The sequence below is a fragment of the Pan paniscus genome, chromosome 3, assembly GCF_029289425.2.
Source record: "Pan paniscus chromosome 3, NHGRI_mPanPan1-v2.0_pri, whole genome shotgun sequence".
NCBI classification, from domain to species: Eukaryota; Metazoa; Chordata; class Mammalia; order Primates; family Hominidae; genus Pan; species Pan paniscus.
The window spans coordinates 51855321-51879518 of record NC_073252.2 but is presented as its reverse complement, the minus strand read 5'-3'; the positions used below and the strand labels follow the sequence as shown (position 1 = coordinate 51879518).

General features: G+C 43.5%; 1 protein-coding gene across 2 annotated transcripts in view; it reads left to right on the top strand.

Annotated features, from left to right (window-relative positions):
* FRAS1 (Fraser extracellular matrix complex subunit 1) overlaps window positions 1-24198 on the top strand; it is a 490598-nt gene that overhangs the window by 129359 nt on the left and 337041 nt on the right. The gene's annotated exons all lie outside the window — the stretch shown is intronic.

The following is a 24198-nucleotide window of genomic DNA, read 5'->3' as shown; positions in this document are numbered from 1 at the left end:
TTCCACTGTTTTCCTGGGTGGATGATGATGCTATTCAGCAAAGCAGAGTGCAGGAGAAAAGTAGGTTTAGGGATAGTGACAGTGAGTTTGATTTGGGTCAGTTTAAGTCTGAGATACTTGAGGAAATCTAAGTTAAAATGCCCAGAGGGGCCAGGCGCAGTGGCTCACACCTGTAATCCCAGCACTTTGGGAGGCCGAGGCAGGCGGATCATTTGAGGTTAGGAGTCCGAGACCAGCCTCGCCAACGTGGTGAAACCCCGTCTTTACTAAGGATACAAAAAAATTAGCTGGACATGGTGGCACGTGCCTGTAATCTCAGTTACTTGGGAGGCTGAGGCACGAGAATTGCTTGAACCCAGGAGGCAGAGGTTGCAGTGAGCCAAGATCGTGCCACTGCACTCCAGCCTGGGTGGCAGAGGGAGACCCTGTCTCAAAAAAAAAAAAGAAAGAAAAAAAATGCCCAGAGGACAGAGAACTGTGTGGGTCTGGAGTTCAGCACAAAGATGAGAATGGATGAGAGAGGGAGAAAAACAGGAACTCAGGCTGAGAAGAGGTACACAGCAGAGAAGCTGGAAAAAGAGATAGAAGGAGCAGCTTAAGACAGGAGGAAAACCAGGAGAGAGCAATGCCGCAGAAGTCTCTGATGTTGAGACAGGGTCGAGAGTGTCCAGAGTTGTAGTGGGTCAAGCCAGATATGGACTTGCATAATTCTTGGGTTGGCATGGGAAGGCTGTTGCCATCTTCCACAGGTGCAGTTTCATGGGCTGATGAGAGTAGTAGGTGGAATGATGGGTATGGACATGGAAACAAACATCCTAGTTTCTGAAGTCTACATCTCTAGGGCAGGTATTTTAATTCCCAGGAAAGCAAAGTCTCCAACCACAAGAACAAAGCTGTTATGAAATATTAACAGTCACCAGGTGAGGCAGAGTGGGGATTGCTAGTCTCTGCACAGGAGTTGTTTTGGCGTCCCCGGAAACCACACCACCTATGCAGATTGGTGGTCCATCTTTCAGCAGCCCTGCTCAGGAATGTGCTCACAGTGTCCAGAAAATGCATCGTATTGTTTCTATGTTGGCATTTGACTGTTTTGGACATAATAAAGAGTGACCTTGCCTTACTTTCCTGTCAAATTATCTCTTTAGTCTTGATTTTAAAGTGTGTCTTCTACCAACTGGGCTAAAGAAGTGCAGGCTTCTGTGAGTAGTCCATAGTTCTGGGCATGAGGTATGGCAGGGCATTATTTAGGATTTATCTTTTTTCTCCCTGTTTTCATTCTCTTTGTGTGTGTGTGTGTGTGTGTGTGTGTGTGTGTTTAAATATATTATAGCCATACAGAGTTCTAGAAGGTGGTCAGCACATTATATATTTAATTAATTAATTGAAAAGTTCAAAATAACAACAAAAGAAACCTGAAAATTTTAAGGACAAAGAGACAGTGTTGGGGAAAGGGAAGTAGCATTTATTTAGTGCTTATTATGCTCTAAGACAGCTCTTCCTGGTCAAACTGTGTCCATTGACCAGTGACGTTAGTATCAATTGGGAGCTTGTCAGAAATGTACACTGTAAGCCCCACTCAGAGCCACCCACTCAGAATCTATGTCCCGTATGATTGCGCACACACTAGAGTTTGAGAAACACTGCTCTGGGTTGATTATAAATTGTTCCATTTATTCCTCATAGCAAAGCCATGAAGTACAGATAATTATACCCCAGATCAGTCAGGGTCACTGGAGAAACAGAACCAGCAGTAGATAATATTAAAAGATTTATTACAAGGAATTGGCATACATGACTGTAGGGGTTGGCTAAGCAAGTCTTTTACTGCAACTACTCTGCCACTACAGTGGGAAAACTGTCATGGATGATATGTAAATGAATGAGTGAGCTGGGTTCTCATAAAATACACTGAAATTTGAATTACATAAAATTCTCATGTGATACAAAATATTTTTTTTTCCCCTAACTATTTAAACTTGTAAAAACTGTTCTTAGCTTGTGGGCAAGACAAGTATAGGCAGTGCATTGTATTTGGCCCACAGGCTATAGTCTGCCAGACCTTGATCTATAATATGTACTTGGGTACTTAACTGCAAATATCAACTAAATTCTGACTAGTCCACATCTATAGGACAGGCAGCCAGGAAGATTGTGGGCAGTCTGCAACCCCTGGGCATGAGCTGAAGCTGTTCTCCACAGGGAAGTCAGGAAGGGATGATTCAGTGAAGGGAGAGCAATTGTGGACCCAGGTGCTGTTTGGAGCCTCATTGACAAGGAAGAGCCCAATCCCTTATAAAGGCCCACCTGATTAGGTCAGGCCCATCAGAGATGATGTCTGTAGCTTAAAGTCAACTGATTAGGGATTTTGTTAACATCTGCGAAATCTCCTCACAGCAGCATCTAGATTAGTGTTTGACTAATGGCTCTGTCCTTCCTTCTGTGCTCATAGTTTAGCCTAGCCCTGTTGACATGAAAAACCATCACATCTTCATTTTTCAGCAAACAGATGTCGTAGGCCTAGTAAGTGGTGCCCTTGGGTCACAGGCCTAGTAAGTGGTGCCCTGGCATTCAACCCCAGGACTGTCTACCATGATGCTTCTAGAAGTATTATCACTTTTCAAGATGTGTTGATGAGACCAGTACTTGTAGAATTAATGCTGTGTGTCAGTTGATCAAAAATTATTTGCAAAGCTCCTGTTGTATCTTGTGTAGGAGCCTGTGGTAGGTAGGCACTGTGTGAGTGTGATTTAGTTGAAAGCAAATAGAGTGAAAGGCAAGTCAACTGACTGAAGGGGTTTATGGCATGTAGCTGTTTTATTGGCTTGAGCTTTGTTAAAGTAAACTTGATTTATCAAGATTATTGTCTTGCAGAATTTAGATGGAATGTATTTGTGCCAGAGTTTATAGATTGCAGGTTAGTTGTTAGCCTTTTCAGATAAAACTGCAGATGGTATTTGAATCCCTATGCTCACGGGATTGTTTTTCACTTTAGAGGCCGTTTGTAAGCTTAGGTTATTAGCTTTAGAGAAGATTTGCATATGAGTATTTTTTTTAATCTAATAAAGTTATTTGCTTTTCTTGATTGTTAGAAAAAAACTCCAGCAAGTTGTGACCAGATGCCTTGCATTCCTGACTGGTTGATTGTCATACAGTTTTATTTTGAGAACATGCAGTATTTTGGTTAGCATGTAAAAATATCTATACTTGATGCAGATCAGAACAAGCAAAATCTTTGAACTGTAGACAGCTAATAAGTGCAATTTGCCTACTTCTTGAAAATCATCAACCTTGGCTTTGACTCTTGTCTGTTTGTGATTTCTGTGTCTTTGTTCTCAGACTCTTTTGTCCTATCCTAATAACCTATGTTTCAATCAAGGCTTAATTTGGCATTTTCTATTCAAAATGCTTTTGTGGTTCTTTTTGAGGCTATCCTCTTTGCTGACCCTTTCCTATAAACCTGCTGAGTCTCGTTGCTTTCTTGTGCCTCATGACTCCAAAAAACACTTAACCTTAAGGTTGAACATTCCACAGTTGTCATGGGAAAAGTGCTGTGTGTAAGACATATAGCTGTTTGGTAACATCAGAAACTTGGGGTTTTCAACATACATAGTTCAGGAAATTGATAACCTATGGTTAAACTTGCAGAAGATTCATATTTTACTTTTTCCACAAACAGCTTTGATGAATGTCTGATTTTTTTAGAGAGTTGAGAAACAGCTGTTTGACAGACTGCTTGGGAAATTAAGATCTTGCTCATACTTTTTTTTTTTCCTCCAAGAATCATGAAACCTTGATAGGAGCCTGGGCCAGAGAATACTAAATGGTGGTCAGTTATCAGGGATATCTATTATAAATGCCATCTGTTCAAGGCTTCACATATATTTAATAGCATATTTTGCTGAAGTACTCTATTTATCATAAAGCCTGTCACTTGTGAACTATGTGGAAGTCTGTATTAATTTGGAGCCACCGTATTAAGTTTGAATCACATGAGGCTTATTAGCATTTGCCAGGTCAGGACCTGCTTGAATTCTCACCCCATTGTTTTATATAGATATAGTTTTAAGACAAACTTAGTGGTTTTTTTCATGTAAAGCTTGTCACCCAGACCACAGCAGGAATATGCAATGTGACACAAATCACTGTACAAATGGTTATAGCTGTATTCTTCAATGATTTCCCAGTAGACAACATCAAAATTGTGTTCTGATTAGTTATTTTCTAGTGGCAACTAAATATATAAATAACAAGAAGATCGTAATGTGATGGGAGTTTCCCGGGGTAAAAACCCTTAGTGGGTCATGCTATTGCTTTTCTGTGTTTTGTCTTCTTTTCATTCTGCTGCTCTGCTATGTCTAATTATGCCTAAACTCCTGCAGAAGTTTTATTTGTGTATTTTATGCCAACGTGTATTATAGTAATATATGTACTTAGCTTCTCTCCAAATCTTTGAGCCTAAAATCTGGTCTGATTTACTTTAGTTTTTTCCAAAGCACGCAATAAATATTTTTGAGGGAATGCATGCATGGATGAGAATGAAAGTGTTGCCTCATTTAAAGAGAAACTGTGGTCAACTCTCTATACAAATGGTAGAAAGGAGAGGTGGAAGGGACATATTCTAGAGTCCAGTTTCCTTTCCTGGTGTTTGAAGGTTCAAACAGAGCTGCAAAGCTACTTGTATGTTCTTCACTGTGTTACTTTGTTTGAGAAAATGAATCTTTTAATCAAGCGTGATGTTTTAGAAGAGGCACCCATGGAGTGATGAAAGGGGAGAGGGCCCTTAGCTTTGTCCTCATCAGCTGAACAAGCAGAAGGATGACATCACCCCCACACCTGCCTTTCTAATTGGGAGAGATGATGATTCATAGACCCCATTTACAAAGGTGTGGAGGGGTGATAGCTGACTTTTGCCCTTTGTAGAAGTTATTCCTCAAACTTTGTCCCCATAGTTGGCAGCCTCAGGCCTCAGGTGTCTTACTGTCTCCCCAGGCATTTCTGGGGGAGAAGTCAAGGAACTAAAGTCATAGCTAAAATTAAGACTATTGCCCCTCAGAAAGATATCTGTCCTCATGGTGAGACATAGCCTATAAATGCTGTTGCTATCCTTTTTTTTTTCTTTTTTCTGAGATGGAGTCTCACTCTGTTGCCCAGGCTGGAGTGCAGTGGCATGATCTCAGCTCACTGCAACCTCTGCCTCTCAGGTTCAAGCGATTCTCCTGCCTCAGCCTCCCTAGTAACTGGGACTACAGGTATGTGCTATTACACCCGGCTAATTTTTTGTATTTTTAGTAGAGACAGAGTTTCACCGTGTTAGCCAGGATGGTCTTGATCTCCTGACCTTGTGATCTGCCCGACTTGGCCTCCCAAAGTGCTAGGATTGCAGGCATGAGCCACCACACCTGGCTTCTGTTGCTATTCTTAAAGACAACATCAGCATTTGATTTTATGCCTCTGTTTCAGTACATCAGGATCAACAGAGATGCTGTTGGTGATGCAATTAAACAAGACCTTAAGAATCTGGTACTAAAGTTTAAATTCACCAAGTGTAGGGTGCATATGATTAACGAGAGGTAGAATTTGTCTGAGTGGGGTCTTGGTCACCTGTCAACAGTTATCCTTCCTTTGCCTTTTCCCCTTTCTTTCTATGGAGACAAATACTCTATAGCTGTAGTGGTATGCATTTACATAAACTTGATTCCTTCCTCTGTGGAGAAAAGGAAGGTGTCTTATCAGCCAGGGTTCTACCAGACAAACAGAACCAGTAGGAGAGTCTGTCTGTCTGTCTGTCTGTCTGTCTATCTATCTATCTATCTATCTATCTATCTATCTATCTATCTATACTTAGGTTGGTGCAAAGGTAATTGAGGTTTTGACCATCACCTTCAACGTCAAAAACTGCAATTACTTTTGCATCAACCTAATATTTCAGGGAATTGGCTCATCTGATGATGGGGGCTGGCTAGGCCACTGGACCTTGCAGTCCACAGGTGAAATTTTTTCCTCCTCAGGGAAACTTCAGCTCTACTCATAAGGCCTTTCAACTGTTTGGATCAGGCCCAACAAGAATATAAAGGAACATTGCTTTTACTTAAAGTCAACTGATTATAGATGTTGATCACATCTATAAAATTACCTTCACAGTAATGCCTAGATTAGCATTTGATTGAATAACTGGGGACTGTAACTTAGCCAAATTGACACATAAAACTGACCATCACAGAAGGGTTTTTGCACATTGAGCTCCAGATTTTATATGGACTCTGTAAAGGGAAACATTCTGTATTTTTCTAATGAAGGGTCACCAATACCATAATCACTGGTTTAGTCCTTGCATAGACAGTTGGCATTACTCTGTCCCCGTCCTCATGCTATAAATGACTATAAAAGGGCAGCGGTATGGATGGACAGTCATAAAAACACCATTATGGGTGAAAAACAGCTCAAAGTATGTGCCCTGCAGATGCGGTTTTATTTCCAGCTATTATCTAATTAATTATGTCCAAGTGAAGAGGCATGTGGTATTACTGCCGAACTGTAGGTGAGACCCAGACTAAGGCAAAAGGTTTGCTCATGTTAAAGGATACAGTAAGTCATTGGAGGACTGCCTGGGGATATACATCATCTGCTTCTAGTTCTGACATATTTACCTGTAAGCTTTGCCTCTCCTGACTTATCTGACCACATGTATGATTATATCATGTCTCATTAAAATGCACAATTGTGGATAATATTTTCATTAAACTTAGTTTTGACTTCTCAGAACTGGAGGATAAAAGAAATACTCCCTGCTTAGCTGCATTGGAGATGAGTGGACGAGGTAGTGCATCCCACTTGGTTTCCTTCAGTTCAGACTGGACTGCCATCATCATTTTCTCTGATATTCCTGTAATGAGCTTTCACTTTCTTGATCACTTTCGTTGAACTTCCCTATGTCTTCTTGCATTGTTCTTGGAATACTGAGGCTGGAAACATGTATTCAGTTCTTCAGGTTCTGAACATGATATGAGCAGAAGATAAGGATGTGTTTCTATCATCCCAAGGATGTTTTTGCTGGATCTTTCTCCTTTAAAAGTTGATGTGTCCCAAACTTTTAGGGATGTAGGCCTTCTTCTCTTGCTATAGCCTCTTTCCAAGTGTTCTCATTTGGTTCTATGGTTCAAATATGTCTGTACTGACTTAAAAATTCTTCCCTCTAGCCCTGACCTCTCCCATGGCAGACACAGATGGCAAGTCTCTATTTTACTTCTCTATTTGCATATATAATAATCCTCAGATTTCACAAGTTCAAAAAAGAACTCTTTATTCCATATTTCCTTCCCAATCAATTTCTTCCAATTTCCCTTTACCTCATATAATTTTTGGCTAAAGCCAAATATCTCATAGTTGTTTCTAATTCTACCCTCCACATCCAATGCATGACCATCTCCTATAAATTCTACTTCCTAAAGTAGACCCTCAAACCTATTCCAAAAATTTTTCATCTTTTACCTGCACTGATGCATTAGCCTTCTAACCTGGTTTTGTTGTTTCTACTGTTGGCCAGCTACATCCTTTCCTGGCCGCAGAAAACCTCAGCTAAATATATTAAATTCAGATCAGGCCCTTTCTTTTGTATAATTTCTTCTGATGCTTTTCTGGTGCACTTAGTGCACACTCTTTACCTTGGTCTGCATCTTCCTGCCTCCCCCTCAGACCTCAGCTCAGATTCTTCACCTTATGACCCACTACAGTACAGCCGCTGTGACTTCTTTTCCTCACATGTCAGTCAAATTTGTTACTAGCCCAAGCTTTTGCACTGTTTAGTCTTTCTCCCTGGAATACTCCCTCAGAAACCCCACATGACTGGCTCCTCCTCCTTCTTCAGATCTCATTGTAAAATCACTTCCTCAGAGAGGCCTTCCCTGTCTATGCTCTCTGAACTGGTCATTTCTCCCACCTCCCTTCTTCATTTCCCCCATTCACTGCTTTTTTTTTTCTTCCCATTGTTTGGTTATTTACTGTTTATCATCATCTGCTAGAATGTACTATTGTGAAGGCAAAGTCTTTAGCCCTTCCCACCCACCTATCCTCTTTCCCTCCTTCTCTCCCTTCTTTCCTTCTTTCTTTCCCTCCTTCCATCCCCCATCCCCCCACTGCACCCCTTCCCTTCCCTTCCATTCCCTTCACTTCCCTTCCCTTCCCTTCCCAGTTTCCCGTAGCACAAGATAGTACCTGACACAGAGAATTTGCTTAGTACATGTTATTTGAATGGTTACACAAATGGTTGTTTGTTTTATTGTGCTTCTGTTGTGTAGCAATGTACTAGGCTGACAGTTTCAAGGGGTTCCATGGACTGAATTGTTTACACTGCCAAATTCATATGTTTAAGACCTAACATCCAATGTGAGTATATTTGGAGATAGGGCCTTTACAGAAGTAATTAAGATAAAACAACAAAAGATGTAATTAGGGTTAAATGAGGTCATAAGAGTGGGATCTTGATCCCATAGACTTAATGTGATTATAAGAAAAGGAAGAGAGACCAGAGCTCACTTGCTGTCTCCATACATGCACACTGAAAAACACTCAGTGAGAAGGTGGCCATCTGCAAGCTGGGAAGAGTCCTCACCAGAAAATGAATTGGCTGGCAGCTTGCTCTTGGACTTTTCAGCCTCCAGAACTGTGAGAAGAAATTTCTGTTGCTTAAGCCACCCAGTCTACGTATATTGTTATAGCACCCTCAGCAAACTAAGACAAGACAAAGGGTGATCTACAGTGACTGTCAGGTTGCTTTTGTAGGTCTTAGCACATGTCTGGATCTTCTCACCTTTCACATGTAATTTAGGTGGAATTCTCTTAAATGTGGTAACATTCTCTCATTTAAAAAGATGTACCAATTGTTGGCCTTGTCATCTAGCTTTTTGGATCATCAGTTAAACCGGCATTTTATTGCTCTAGGGAATTATTGTTATTTGATGAATTAGAAATTCATCAATATGTTAAAATATATTACAGTAACGTGAAAAAATGTTTAAAGAAATCTGTTCGCACTACCAAATCCTCGGGATTTGTTTGTATTATTTTCTTTTTTTTTTTTAATTATTATACTTTAAGTTTTAGGGTACGTGTGCACAACGTGCAGGTTTGTTACACATGTATACATGTGCCATGTTGGTGTGCTGCACCCATTAACTCATCATTTAGCATTAGGTATATCTCCTAATGCTATCCCTCCCCGCTCCCTCCATCCCACAACAGGCCCCGGTGTGTGATGTTCCCCTTCCTGTGTCCATGTGTTCTCATTGTTCAATTCCCACCTATGAGTGAGAACATGCGGTATTTGGTTTTTTGTCCTTGTGATAGTTTGCTGAGAATGATGGTTTCCAGCTTCATCCATGTCCCTACAAAGGACATGAACTCATCATTTTTTATGGCTGTATAGTATTCCATAGTGTATATGTGCCACATTTTCTTAATCCAGTCTATCATTGTTGGACATTTGGGTTGGTTCCATGTCTTTGCTACTGTGAATAGTGCTGCAATAAACATACGTGTGCATGTGTCTTTACAGCAGCATGATTTATAATCCCTTGGGTATATACCCAGTAATGGGATTGCTGGGTCAAATGGTATTTCTAGTTCTAGATCCCTGAGGAATCGCCACACTGACTTCCACAATGGGTGAACTAGTTTACTGTCCCACCAACAGTGTAAAAGTGTTCCTATTTCTCCACATCCTCTCCAGCACCTGTTGTTTCCTGACATTTTAATGATTGCCATTCTAACTGGTGTGAGATGGTATCTCATTGTTGTTTTGATTTGCATTTCTCTGATGACCAGTGATGATGAGCATTTTCTCATGTGTTTTTTGGCTGCATAAATGTCTTCTTTTGAGAAGTGTCTGTTCATGTCCTTTGCCCACTTTTTGATGGGGTTGTTTGATTTTTCTTGTAAATTTGTTTGAGTTCATTGTAGATTCTGGATATTAGCCCTTTGTCAGATGAGTAGGTTGCAAAAATTTTCTCCCCTTCTGTAGGTTGCCTGTTCACTCTGATGGTAGTTTCTTTTGCTATGCAGAAGCTCTTTAGTTTAATGAGATCCATTTGTCAATTTTGTCTTTTGTTGCCATTGCTTTTGGTGTTTTAGACATGAAGTCCTTGCCCATGCCTATGTCCTGAATGGTATTGCCTAGGTTTTCTTCTAGGGTTTTTATGGTTTTAGGTCTAACATGTAAGTCTTTAATCCATCTTGAATTAATTTTTGTATAAGGTGTAAGGAAGGGATCCAGTTTCAGCCTTCTACATATGGCTAGCCAGTTTTCCCAGCATCATTTACTAAATAGGGAATCCTTTCCCCATTGCTTGTTTTTGTCAAGTTTGTCAAAGATCAGATGGTTGTAGATATGCGGCATTATTTCTGAGGGCTCTGTTTTGTTCCATTGGTCTATATCTCTGTTTTGGTACCAGTACCATGCTGTTTTGGTTACTGTAGCCTTGTAGTATAGTTTGAAGTCAGGTAGCATGATGCCTCCAGATTTGTTCTTTTGGCTTAGGATTGACTTGGCAATGCGGGCTCTTTTTTGGTTCCATATGAACTTTAAAGTAGTTTTTTCCAATTCTGTGAAGAAAGTCATTGGTAGTTTGATGGGGATGGCATTGAATCTATAAATTACCTTGGGCAGTATGGCCATTTTCACGATATTGATTCTTCCTACCCATGAGCATGGAATGTTCTTCCATTTCTTTGTATCCTCTTTTATTTCATTGAGCAGTGGTTTGTAGTTCTCCTTGAAGAGGTCCTTCACATCCCTTGTAAGTTGGATTCCTAGGTATTTTATTCTCTTTGAAGCAATTGTGAATGGGAGTTCACTCATGATTTGGCTCTCTGTTTGTCTGTTACTGGTGTATAAGAATGCTTGTGATTTTTGCACATTCGTTTTGTATCCTGAGACTTTGCTGAAGTTGCCTGTCAGCTTAAGGAGATTTTGGGCTGAGACGATGGGGTTTTTAAAATATACAACCATGTCCTCTGCAAATAGGGACAATTTGACTTCCTCTTTTCCTAATTGAATACCCTTTATTTCTTTCTCCTGTGTGATTGCCCTGGTCAGAACTTCCAACACTATGTTGAATAGGAGTGGTGAGAGAGGGCATCCCTGTCTTGTGCCAGTTTTCAAAGGGAATGCTTCCAGTTTTTGCCCATTCAGTATGATATTGGCTGTGGGTTTGTCATAGATAGCTCTTATTATTTTGAGATACGTCCCATCAATACCTAATTTATTGAGAGTTTTTAGCATGAAGTGTTGTTGAATTTTGTCAAAGGTCTTTTTTGCATCTATTGAGATCATCATGTGGTTTTTGTCTTTGGTTCTGTTTATATGCTGGATTACGTTTATTGATTTTTGTATGTTGAACCAGCCTTGCATCCCAGGGATGAAGCCCACTTGATCATGGTGGATAAGCTTTTTGATGTGCTGCTGGGTTCAGTTTGCCAGTATTTTATTGAGGATTTTTGCTTCGATGTTCATCACGGATATTGGTCTAAAATTGTCTTTTTTGGTTGTGTCTCTGCCAGGCTTTAGTATCAGGATGATACTGGCCTCATAAAATGAGTTAGGGAGGATTCCCTCTTTTTCTATTGATTGGAATAGTTTCAGAAGGAATGGTGCCAGCTCCTTCTTGTACCTCTGGTAGAATTCGGCTGTGAATCCTGGACCTTTTTTGGATAGTAAGCTATTAATTATTGCCTCAATTTCAGAGCCTGTTATTGGTCTATTCAGAGATTCAACTTCTTCTTGGTTTAGTTTTGGGAGAGTGTATGTGTTGAAGAATTTATCCATTTCCTCTAGATTTTCTAGTTTATTTGCGTAGAGGTGTTTGTAGTATTCTCTGATGGTAGTTTGTATTTCTGTGGGATAGGTGGTGATATCCCCTTTGTCATTTTTTAGTGCGCCTATTTGATTCTTCTCTCTTTTCTTCTTTATTAGTCTTGCTAGTGGTCTATCAGTTTTGTTGATCTTTTCAAAAAGCCAGCTCCTGGATTCATTGATTTTTTGAAGGGTTTTTTGTGTCTCTATTTCCTTCAGTTCTGCTATGATCTTAGTTACTTCTTGCCTTCTAATAGCTTTTGAATGTGTTTGCTCTTGCTTCTCTAGTTCTTTGAATTGCAATGTTAGGGTGTCAATTTTAGATCTTTCCTGCTTTCTCTTGTGGGCATTTGGTACTATAAATTTCCCTCTACACACTGCTTTGAATGTGTCCCAGAGATTCTGGTATGTTGTGTCTTTTTTCTCATTGGTTTCAAAGAACATCTTTATTTCTGCCTTCATTTTGTTATGTACCCAGTAGTCATTCAGGAGCAGGTTATTTATTTTCCATGTAGTTGAGCGGTTTTGAGTGAGTTTCTTAATCCTGAGTTCTAGTTTGATTGCACTGTTGTCTGAGAGACAGTTTGTTATCATTTCTGTTCTTTTACATTTGCCAAGGAGTGCTTTACTTCCAAGTATGTGGTCAATTTTGGAATAGGTGTGGTGTGGTGCTGAAAAGAATGTATATTGTGTTGATTTGGGGTGGAGAGTTCTGCAGATGTCTATTAGGTCTGCTTGGTGCAGAGCTGAGTTCAATTCCTGGATATGCTTGTTAACTTTCTGTCTCGTTGATCTGTCTAATGTTGACAGTGGAGTGTTAAAGTTTCCCATTATTATTGTGTGGGAGTCTAAGTCTCTTTGTAGGTCTCTAAGGACTTGCTTTATGAATCTGGGTGCTCCTGTATTGGGTGCATATATATTTAGGATAGTTGGCTCGTCTTGTTGAATTGATCCCTTTACCATTATGTAATGGCCTTCTTTGTCTCTTTTGATCTTTGTTGGTTTAAAGTCTGTTTTGTCAGAGACTAGGATTGCAACCCCTGTCTTTTTTTGTTTTCCATTTGTTTGGTAGATCTTCCTCCATCCCTTTATTTTGAGCCTATGTGTGTCTCTGCACGTGAGATGGGTTACCTGAATACAGCACACTGATGGGTCTTGACTCTTTATCCAATTTGCCAGTCTGTGTCTTTTAATTGGAGCATTTAGCCCATTTACATTTAAGGTTAATATTGTTATGTGTGAATTTGATCCTGTCATTATGATGTTAGCTGGTTATTTTGCTTGTTAGTTGATGCAGTTTCTTCCTAGCCTCGATGGTCTTTACAATTTGGCATGTTTTTGCAGTGGCTGGTACTGGTTGTTCCTTTCCATGTTTAGGGCTTCCTTCAGGAGCTCCTTTAGGGCAGGCCTGGTGGTGACAAAATCTCTCAGCATTTGCTTGTCTCTAAAGGATTTTATTTCTCCTTCACTTATGAAGCTTAGTTTGTCTGGATATGAAATTCTGGGTTGGAAGTTCTTTTCTTTAAGAATGTTGAATATTGGCCCCCACTCTCTTCTGGCTTGTAGAATTTCTGCCGAGAGATCAGCTGTTAGTCTGATGGGCTTCCCTTTGTGGGTAACCCGACCTTTCTCTCTGGCTGCCCTTAAGATTTTTTCCTTCATTTCAACTTTGGTGAATCTGACAATTAGGTATCTTGGAGTTGCTCTTCTCGAGGAATATCTTTGTGGCATTCTCTATATTTCCTGAATGTGAATGTTGGCCTGCCTTGCTAGATTGGGGAAGTTCTCCTGGCTAATATCCTGCAGAGTGTTTTACAACTTGGTTCCATTCTCCCCGTCACTTTCAGGTACACCAATCAGACGTAGATTTGGTCTTTTCACATAGTCTCATATTTCTTGGAGGCTTTGCTCGTTTCTTTTTATTCTTTTTTCTCTAAACTTCTCTTCTCACTTCATTTCATTCATTTGATCTTCCATCACTGATACCCTTTCTTCCAGTTGATCGAATTGGTGACTGAGGCTTGTGCATTCATCACGTATTTCTTGTGCTTTGGTTTTCAGCTCCATCAGGTCCTTTAAGGACTTCTCTGAATTGGTTATTCTGGTTAGCCATTCATCTAGTTTTTTTTCAAGGTTTTTAACTTCTTTGCCATGGGTTTGAACTTCCTCCTTTAGCTCGGAGTAGTTTGACCATCTGAAGTCTTCTTCTCTCAACTTGTCAAAGTCACTCTCCATCCAGCTTTGTTCCGTTGCTGGTGAGGAGCTGCATTCCTTTGGAGGAGGAGAGACACTCTGATTTTTAGAGTTTTCCGTTTTTCTGCTCTGTTTTTTCCCCATCTTTGTGGTTTTATCTACCTTTGGTCTTTGATGGTGGTGTCGTACAGATGGGGTTTTCATGTGGATGTCCTTTCTGTTGGTTAGTTTTCCTTCTAACAGTCAGGTCCCTCAGCTGCAGGTCTGTTGGAGTTTGCTGGAGGTCCGCTCCAGACCCTGTTTGCCTGGGTATCAGAAGCAGAGGCTGCAGAACAGTGGATATTGGTGAACAGCAAATGTTGCTGCCTGATCGTTCCTCCGGAAGTTTTGTCTCAGAGGAGTACCTGGCCGTGTGAGGTGTCAGTCTGCCCCTGCTAGGGGGTGCCTCCCAGTTAGGCTACTCGGGGGTCAGGGACCCACTTGAGGAGGCAGTCTGTCTGTTCTCAGATGTCCAGCTGTGTGCTGGGAGAACCACTACTCTCCTCAAAGCTGTCAGCCAGGGACATTTAAGTCTGCAGAGGATTCTGCTGCCTTTTGTTTGGCATTGCCCTGCCCCCGGAGGTGGAGTCTGCAGAGGCAGGCAGGCCTCCTTGAGCTGCAGTGGGCTTCACCCAGTTCGAGCTTCCTGGCTGCTTTGTTTACCTACTCAAGCCTGGGCAATGGCGGGCGCCCCTCCTCCAGCCTTGCTGCCACCTTGCAGTTTGATCTCAGACTGCTGTGCTAGCAATGAGCAAGGCTCTGTGGGCGTAGGACCCTTCGAGCCATGCACGGCATATAATCTCCTGGTGTGCCATTTGCTATGATCCTTGGAAAAGTGCAGTATTAGGGTGGGAGTGACCCGATTTTCCAGGTGCTGTCTTGTCACCCCTTTCTTTGACTAGGAAAGGGATTTCCCTGACCCCTTGTGCTTCCCCGGGTGAGGCAATGCCTCACCCTGCTTTGGCTCACACTCAGTGCGCTGCACCCACTGTCCTGTACCCACTTTCTGACACTCCCCAGTGAGATGCACCTGGTACCTTAGTTGGAAATGCAGAAATCACCCATCTTCTGCATCACTCACGCTGGGAACTGTAGACTGGACCTGTTCCTATTCGGCCATCTTGGCTCCCCTCTCCCTGGCATGTTGTTATTCTTATTACTTTTTTTTTTTTTTTTTTACTTTTTTTTAACCTGAAGGCAGATTTCTTATTTATTTATTTATTTATTATGTTTTAATTTTTGTTTGAGATGGAGTCTTGCTCTGTCACCCAGGCTGGAGTGCAGTGGCAAGATCTTGGCTCATTGCAAGCTCCGCCTCCCGAGTTCATGCCATTCTCCTGCCTCAGCCTCCTGAGTAGCTGGGTCTACAGGCGCCCGCCACCACACCTGGCTAATTTTTTGAATTTTTAGTAGAGACGGGGTTTCACTGTGTTAGCCAGGATGGTCTTGATCTCCTGACCTTGTGATCCGCCTGCCTTGGCCTCCCAAAGTGCTGGGTTACAGGTGTGATCCACCTTGCCCAGCCAGATTTCTTATTTATAACAAGATCATATCTTATTGATTGTAGTATCTCTAGCATCTGGTACAGTAAAACATCTATTCTAGAACATAATATTGGCTTAAAAATTTTACTGGGTAAATAATGAATTTTTTTTTTTTTAATTTTATTTTATTTTTATTGATCATTCTTGGGTGTTTCTCACAGAGGGGGATTTGGCAGGGTCATAGGACACTAGTGGAGGGAAGGTCAGCAGACAAACAAGTGAACAAAGGTCTCTGGTTTTCCTAGGCAGAGTGTTTGTGTCCCTGGGTACTTGAGATTAGGGAGTGGTGATGACTCTTAACGAGCATGCTGCCTTCAAGCATCTGTTTAACAAAGCACATCTTGCACCGCCCTTAATCCATTTAACCCTGAGTGGACACAGCACATGTTTCAGAGAGCACAGGGTTGGGGGTAAGGTCATAGATCAACAGGATCCCAAGGCAGAAGAATTTTTCTTAGTACAGAACAAAGTGAAAAGTCTCCCATGTCTACTTCTTTCTACACAGACACGGCAACCATCCGATTTCTCAGTCTTTTCCCCACCTTGCCCCCCTTTCTACTCCAGAAAACCGCCATCGTCATCATGGCCCATTCTCAATGAGCTGTTGGGTACACCTCCCAGACGGGGTGGTGGCCGGGCAGAGGGGCTCCTCACTTCCCAGTAGGGGCGGCCGGGCAGAGGCGCCCCTCAGCTCCCGGACTGGGTGGCTGGCCAGGTGGGGGGCTGACCCCCCCATCTCCCTCCCGGACGGGGAGGCTGGCCGAGCGGGCGGCTGACCCCCCCACCTCCCTCCCGGACGGGGCGGCTGGCCGGGCGTGGGGCTGACCCCCCCACCTCCCTCCCGGACGGGGCGGCTGGCCGGGCGGGGGGCTGACCCCCCCACCTCCCTCCCGGATGGGGCGGCTGGCCGGGAGGGGGCGCTGACCCCCCCCACCTCCCTCCCGGACGGAGCGGCTGGCCGGGTGGGGGGCTGAGCCCCCCACCTCCCTCCCAGACGGGGCAGCTGGCCGGGCAGAGGGGCTCCTCACTTCCCAGTAGGGGCGGCCGGGCGGAGGTGCCCCTCACCTCCCGGACGGGGCGGCTGGCCGGGCGGGGGGCTGAGCCCCCCACCTCCCTCCCGGATGGGGCGGCTGGCCAGGCAGGGGGCTGAGCCCCCCACCTCCCTCCCGGATGGGGCGGCTGGCCGGGCGGGGGGCTGAGCCCCCCACCTCCCTCCCGGACGGGGCGGCTGGCCGGGAGGGGGCGCTGACCCCCCCCACCTCCCTCCCGGACGGGACGGCTGGCCGGGCAGAGGGGCTCCTCACTTCCCAGTAGGGGTGGCCGGGCAGAGGTGCCCCTCACCTCCCGGACGGGGCGGCTGGCCGGGCGGGGGGCTGAGCCCCCCACCTCCCTCCCAGATGGGGTGGCTGGCCGGGCGGGGGGCTGAGCCCCCCACCTCCCTCCCGGACGGGGCGGCTGGCCGGGTGGGGGGGCTGACCCCCCCACCTCCCTCCCGGATGGAGCGGCTGGCCGGGCGGGGGGGCTGACCCCCCCACCTCCCTCCCGGACGGGACGGCTGGCCGGGTGGGGGGCTGACCCCCCCACCTCCCTCCCGGACGGGGCGGCTGGCTGGGCAGAGGGGCTCCTGGCTGGGCAGAGGGGCTCCTCACTTCCCAGTAGGGGCGGCCGGGCAGAGGCGCCCCTCACCTCCCAGACGGGGCAGCTGGCCGGGCGGGGGGCTGAGCCCCCCACCTCCCTCCCGGATGGGGCGGCTGGCCGGGCGGGGGGCTGACCCCCACCTCCCTCCCGGACGGGGTGGCTGCCGGGCGGAGACGCTCCTCACTTCCCAGACGGGGTGGCAGCCAGGCGGAGGGGCTCCTCACTTCTCAGACGGGGCGGTTGCCAGGCGGAGGGTCTCCTCACTTCTCAGACGGGGTGGCCGGGCAGAGACGCTCCTCACCTCCCAGACGGGGTCGCGGCCGGGCCGAGGCACTCCTCACATCCCAGACGGGGCGGCGGGGCAGTGGCGCTCCCCACATCTCAGACGATGGGCTGCTGGGCAGAGACGCTCCTCACTTCCTAGATGGGATGGCGGCCGGGACGAGGCGCTCCTCACTTCCCAGGTGGGATGGCGGCCGGGCAGAGACGCTCCTCACTTTCCAGACTGGGCAGCCAGGCAGAGGGGCTCCTCACATCCCAGACGATGGGCAGCCAGGCAGAAACGCTCCTCACTTCCCAGACGGGGTGGCAGCCGGGCAGAGGCTGCAATCTCCGCACTTTGGGGGGCCAAGGCAGGCGGCTGGGAGGTGGAGGCCATAGCGAGCCGAGATCACGCCACTGCACTCCAGCCTGGGCACCATTGAGCACTGAGTGAATGAGACTCCGTCTGCAATCCCGGCACCTCGGGAGGCCGAGGCTGGCGGATCACTCCCGGCTAGGAGCTGGAGACCAGTCCGGCCAACACAGCGAAACCCCGTCCCCACCAAAAAAACACGAAAACCAGTCAGGCGTGGCGGCGCGCGCCTGCAATCGCAGGCACTCGGCAGGCTGAGGCAGGAGAATCAGGCAGGGAGGCTGCAGCGAGCCGAGATGGAAGCAGTACAGTCCACCTTTGGCCCGGCATGAGAGGGAGACCGTGGAAAGGAGAGGGAGAGGGAGACGGAAGAGGGAGAGGGAGAGGGAGAGGAAGACGGGAGAGGGAGAGGGAGACGGGAGAGGGAGAGGGAGACGGGAGAGGGCGTAAATAATGAATTTTTTCTGGACCCATGCTAATTTGTTCTTAAGTCTTTGGTATAAAACCTTACTAGAGGTCTTTGGAAAGATTAAATTATATACTTTAGAATAATCCTTATTTACTCTTATTTTGCCTGTTTTTTATCCTTCATCTTGTTGTTCAGAATTAAAGCCATGAGCTAAATTTAGATAACTTTTTTTTTTTCCTGAATTGGTGTCTCTAACTTGATTGTAGTGGTGTCTGTGGGCATATATTCCACAGTATTTCTGATAGTGATTGAGTATTGTTTTCACTTTAAGATTTCATATATTCTCTGTTCCTCAGAAGTATTGAAAAGAAAAACGTATGTGAAGTATTTGGAATAATGTCCTCTTTATCATATAAGAGACTTGAGAAACACCAACTTCAATTTGTGGGGCTTGAATGAGATTTTTTTCCTCTGTAGAGTTTTAATGAGAATCATGGGATTCCATAAGTGCCGTTGTTTATAGACCTTTTGAAACTGAAGTTGAGAATGAGCAAAAATTGGCTGCAATGCAGGGAAGTATGAAAAACAAGAGAGAGAAGTGGAGGGGAGATTGGGACAAAGTAGAACAGAAATATGGGTGAGATTACAGGGCTATTATGTGCTGGATGCTTGAGATGAAGTTTTGTAAACATTTGTAAAAATTCCTTTCATCCTTTTGCTTGTACAGGCAATTCTTTTTTTTATACCTCAACAATGATGCTTATCATTTAACTATAGTTATTTTGGGTCTACTCTTACCCCACACTTCCTGTAAAATTAGTCTGGGCTCTGAAGTCACACTGCTGGGGTTGAAATCCTGGTTCTACCACTTAACATTTCTGTGCCTTTGGGCAAATTAACTGAATTTCTGTATGCCTCAAAGAAGTAAAAGACACATCTGTAAAGCGGGACAAACAGTTCAAAGGATTGTCATGGGGATTAAATGAGTTTATTCATGTAAATGACTGGCATACAATAAGATGTCACAATTAGTTTTTTAATCATCATCTTCATCCTCATCATCTTTATTTCTCTGAGGGAGACGAGAATGTCAATATTTTATTAATTGAATTATCTTCTCAAGGGATGCATGGCCTTATGAAAGGATTCTAATGTAGAAAAGCCCAAAAGTCGGGCAATTTGTTGGATAGAAAATGTAGCTTGTTTCAGATACATAGAGAAGGTTGGGCAAGGAAAAAGTATTGAGACAAGGGGAAGAGGTTAGCGTAAAGAGTGGACTGGGCTGGGAGTGGTGGCTCATGCCTGTAATCCCAGCACTTTGGGAGGCTAAGGCGGGCAGATCATGAGGTCAGGAGATGGAGACCATCCTGGCTAACACGGTGAAACCCTATCTCTACTAAAAATACAAAAAATTAGCTGGGCGTGGTGGTGGGTGCCTGTAGTCCCAGCTATTCTGGAGGCTGAGGCAGGAGAATGGCGTGAACCCAGGAGGTGGAGCTTGCAGTGAGCTGAGATTGAGCCACTGCACTCCAGCCTGGGTGACAGAGTGAGACTCCCTCTCAAAGAAAAAAAAAAAAAAAAGAGTAGACTGAATGCAACACTTTTATAGCAGGACTATGTAGCAGATGCTTTTGATGCTTTCCTTCATATCTCCTCCACCCACCTCTGATTTCAGCTCTTTATTTTGGGGGTTGCAGGAGAGTGACAGTTCCATGAGAGGCCAGACTCTCTCTGACCGAGCCCCCATCTTAACCACAAGGCGGCCTCTTTTCACTTTCAATCTCAGGACCTCCTCAGACACCACTGAAGTCAGACTGGCCAGTGGGCAAGGATGGCTTACAAGTGTAGGAGGAGTGAGTCCCCCCTGACAGCCTTCAGCCAGTAACTCCAGCCTCTAGCCCTGCAGATGAACATTCTGGGAAGCATCCTTTTTTCCTTTTAGAGGTCCCATGGGCATACAGCCCAGTCGACTATTATTTTTTATGACAAACCTTCGCATTAGCATTTCCTCTGTCTTAGTCTCATTCTTCTCTTCCACTTATTCATGCTTTCTGAGACATCTTCCCAAATGAATTAAGTCCTTGACCTTGTCTCAGGCCCTGCTTTGAGAGGAACCTAAACGAAAAGAAAAAGAAAGAAAGAGTGTAGGAACTTGATAGGTCAGCATTCAATTGGAATGCTTTTGCTGCTCTCTCTGGTTCATAGCTTGCTGCTGAAATACCTTGGAGATATTGAAGTATCTTAACTTGTTTCCACTACAGTTGACCCTTGAACAACATGGGTTTCAACTGAGTGGCTCTATGTTGTCATGGATTCTCTTCCACCTCCGCCACCCCTGAGACAACAAGGCCAACCCCTCCTCTTCCTTCTTCACTTCCTCACCTATTCAACATGAAGATGATGAGGATGAGGACCTTTATGATGATCCATTTCCACTCAGTAAATAGTAAATATATTTTCTCTCGCTTATGATTTTCTGAATACCACTTTATTTTCTCTGGCTTACTTTATTCTAAGTATACAGTATATAATACATATAACATACAAAATATGTGTTAATTGACTGTTTATATTATCAGTAAGATGTCCAGTCAACAGTAGGCAATTAGTAGTTATAGTTTGGGGGAATCAAGAGTTATACGTGGATTTTTGACAGTGCAGGTGTTGGCACCCCTAACTGCTGTGTTGTTCGAGGGTCAAATGTGTATTGAAACTTTATTGAGAGCAGGAACAATTTTTACATGTATTTTATGTTCCCCACCTCCTGTCACTAGGTAGTAGGCATATTTGTTGATAGATTGGTTTTCTAGTTGAATCTCATTCCTCTTGGGACTGCAGTTTACAGTAATCTAGTTTTACCAGCAGAGAGACAGTGGAAAATGACAAATGAGTTCTATTAGTTTGGGGATTTAAGTTTTTAAGAACAGTGGCTCAAGTGGTCTTTGTAGCTGAAGAACAACTGTGGCCTCTGCAAGTAGTTATCTCTCCAGAGATGATCACCTCTGTGGGCTGCTCCTTTTCTTGATGTGCCTTCATGTAAGAGTGAAGTTTCTTGGCTTTCTGTTTTCGATCTATTTGTATGAGAAAGAAATGAATTCTTTGGGGGTTGGGGGATACTAATGTAAGGCATTTGTCTACAGAGCATGAAAGCAATTTTTCCAAATTAGTAATTAAACAAATCAGTAAAAATGGTCAAAATAAAGTAAAACCAATCAGTATTTTGAAACAATTAGTATTTCCAAAATGTCAATTTATCTTTTTTGGCCTTAACTCATATTCTCTCAAAAGAGATTCGTGAGAAGACCTGCTGACTGGCATGGTGTCCAGACTTCCACCTCCTAAGAGAATTATGCTAACATTGATTTGATTAAGAAAATAAGTAGTGCATTAGGATCAATGATGGGCCGTGTGTAACCAGGCCCATGAGGTAACAAACATGTGGACTGTTTTAATAATTTAATGAATGGAAAGTGCTTAGAATTGTGTCTTGGAACATGGTGAGTCAGTACTCAGTAAAGTTAGCCCTAATGATGATGGATGAATAAAAATCATAAAAGTAGTGGGGAAATAGCTCTAATACTTTAAACTTGTACTTTATTTGGGATTATAGGGTAGAAGATATGATAAGGATAGGCAAAAATAGTTCCCTGCCTTTGTGAAATATGATTTCTGTACAGAAGTAGGTATAGGTAATAACAACCACCATCACCACCCTAACTGCCTGCTCATTCAATGTGAAGCAGTTGAACACAGGTCTTGTCTAATGGCTGGAGTAATGTGGATCTGATACTGGATGATGAAATGTTACTGTCGACAGTAGGTTTCTAGCCCTTGTCAGAACCTTATTTTTGCTGTAGTTGTTACTACTGTAAATAGATGTCAAGTTAACCAAAAATGAAAAGATCTCTTTTCCTGATCACAGCATGTGTTGAACCACAAACAGTTCCCTGTAAGCTTCTGGGATATATGAGCCTGTGCCTTAAATTTTAACACATGCATGATATGGAGCTCCTGACAGATAAGGCCACACCCCTGTCATATGTTATTGCTGACATATTTCTCCCAAAGCAGCGCTGCTGATTATTATGAAAGCAGGGCAAGCTTGAGTGAAGAAAGGATATGCTTCAGTTGAAAGAAAATAGAGAGCAACTTCTAACACGTACTTGGAGGCTGTCTTTCACCTTTTTCTCTGTGTTATTTTGAAGCGGGTAAAGGGATTGATGCAACACTGATGTGATCAATCTATTCAAGAAAGTAAAATATCCAAGTTTGTTCTGGGCCCTGTATTGCATTTTTTTTTCCAGACTAGTAGCTACCAAAGAAGTCAGTGTGGCATCAGTTTAATGAAATGTCTGCTAGTAAATTGTCATTTATAATTATTCAGTATATTTACCTGCATAGTTATATCTTTCATCACTCAAAGTAGCTGTACTTCAAGGGGAGATGCCTCTGCTTATGGAGAAAGTGATGAGAATGTTGTAACTTGGTTTTCAGCATGCCTTGAATATATATATATATATGTATATATATAAATACGTATATATATATGATAAATATATATATTTATCTTCAAGTATGGAAGGCCAAAGTGAAAATCTTTTTCTGTCTTCCCCAAATATTCTGTTTTCAAGCCTTCCTTTCTCTTCAACATAATGAGTTCTCAGTAATGATTTGAACTTTGTTCATACTTTTCTGATCTCAGATGTATTCTTATTGCGTTTGCACAGGGCACATATTTCACTGTGGCTTTTATTATTTGCCTTTGTGTCTGCCTCTCCTCCCTGGGGTCAGGGATCATGTCTTATCCTTTTCTGGTGTTGGTGGGAACACCGGTGCTTTTCACAAAGTCAACACTCAAGAACTGTTACTTTGATGAAATGCTTATTTAGTAAATATGAAGATACTATAGTTATTTTATTAAGTACCAATTCCAAAAGCATGAAGTTTTTGATGAATTAGAAGTTAGGTAAAGAACAAAATACTAGTTAATTGGAATCACAAGATTTCAAAAAGTGTATGGAATTTTAGAGGAACTCGGAACTTTAGCCTAACCTTTTTGTTTCACAGACGGGGAATCTTGACTTGCTTTGGATAAGAAACCCATGGGTCATGCCCTCCCATCTTTCAGTGCTTTGACTAGAGAGCTGAGGAATTGGCCTATGAGAGACCTGTTGTCAAATTAATTCTCAGAGGTTTATAAGGGCTCTGAGCTCTCACCCCATATCCACCCCTCTACATAGGACGTGCATGAATTCTGATGTTCCGACTCAACCAATTGCTTCTGAAATTTGTAATATTAAAGACAAAATAAAGTTAGTTTTGTAGCATAATGCCTGCTCATTTTAACTGACTACAAAGCCAGGATTTAAAATGTCGCTGATGAGGAAAAAAGGTGTCAAAAATGCAAACAGCATTGAAGATATTTTTGCAAACTTCCAGGGCCTCTCTTCTGAGGATTCAGTGTGAGTTGGGAGAAAAGGGGGAAGAAGAAAAGAAAATAAATATTTATTTATAGGTCATGTTAGGGGGCATGACCACATATCCATGCCTTGTTGCGTTTATTAGGTCAACAATCCTTTAAACCAGAGGGTCTCAAACAGGGATAGACTATCTACCCCACCCTCCAGCCTCCAAGACTTTTGGGCAATGTCTGCAAACATTTTTGGTTGTCACAACTGGGGTGTTACTTTTGGCATCTAGTGGGTAGAAGCAATGGATGCTGCCATACACATTACTGTGCACAGGACAGCCCCCACCACAGACAGTTATCCAGCCCCAAATGTCAATAGTGTCATGGTAGATTAACCCTGTAAACTAAATATCATATTGTCTTCATATTTATAGATGAGAAAATGGAGGTTTGGCATTACCTGGCTCATGAGTGGATTGAGCTTTT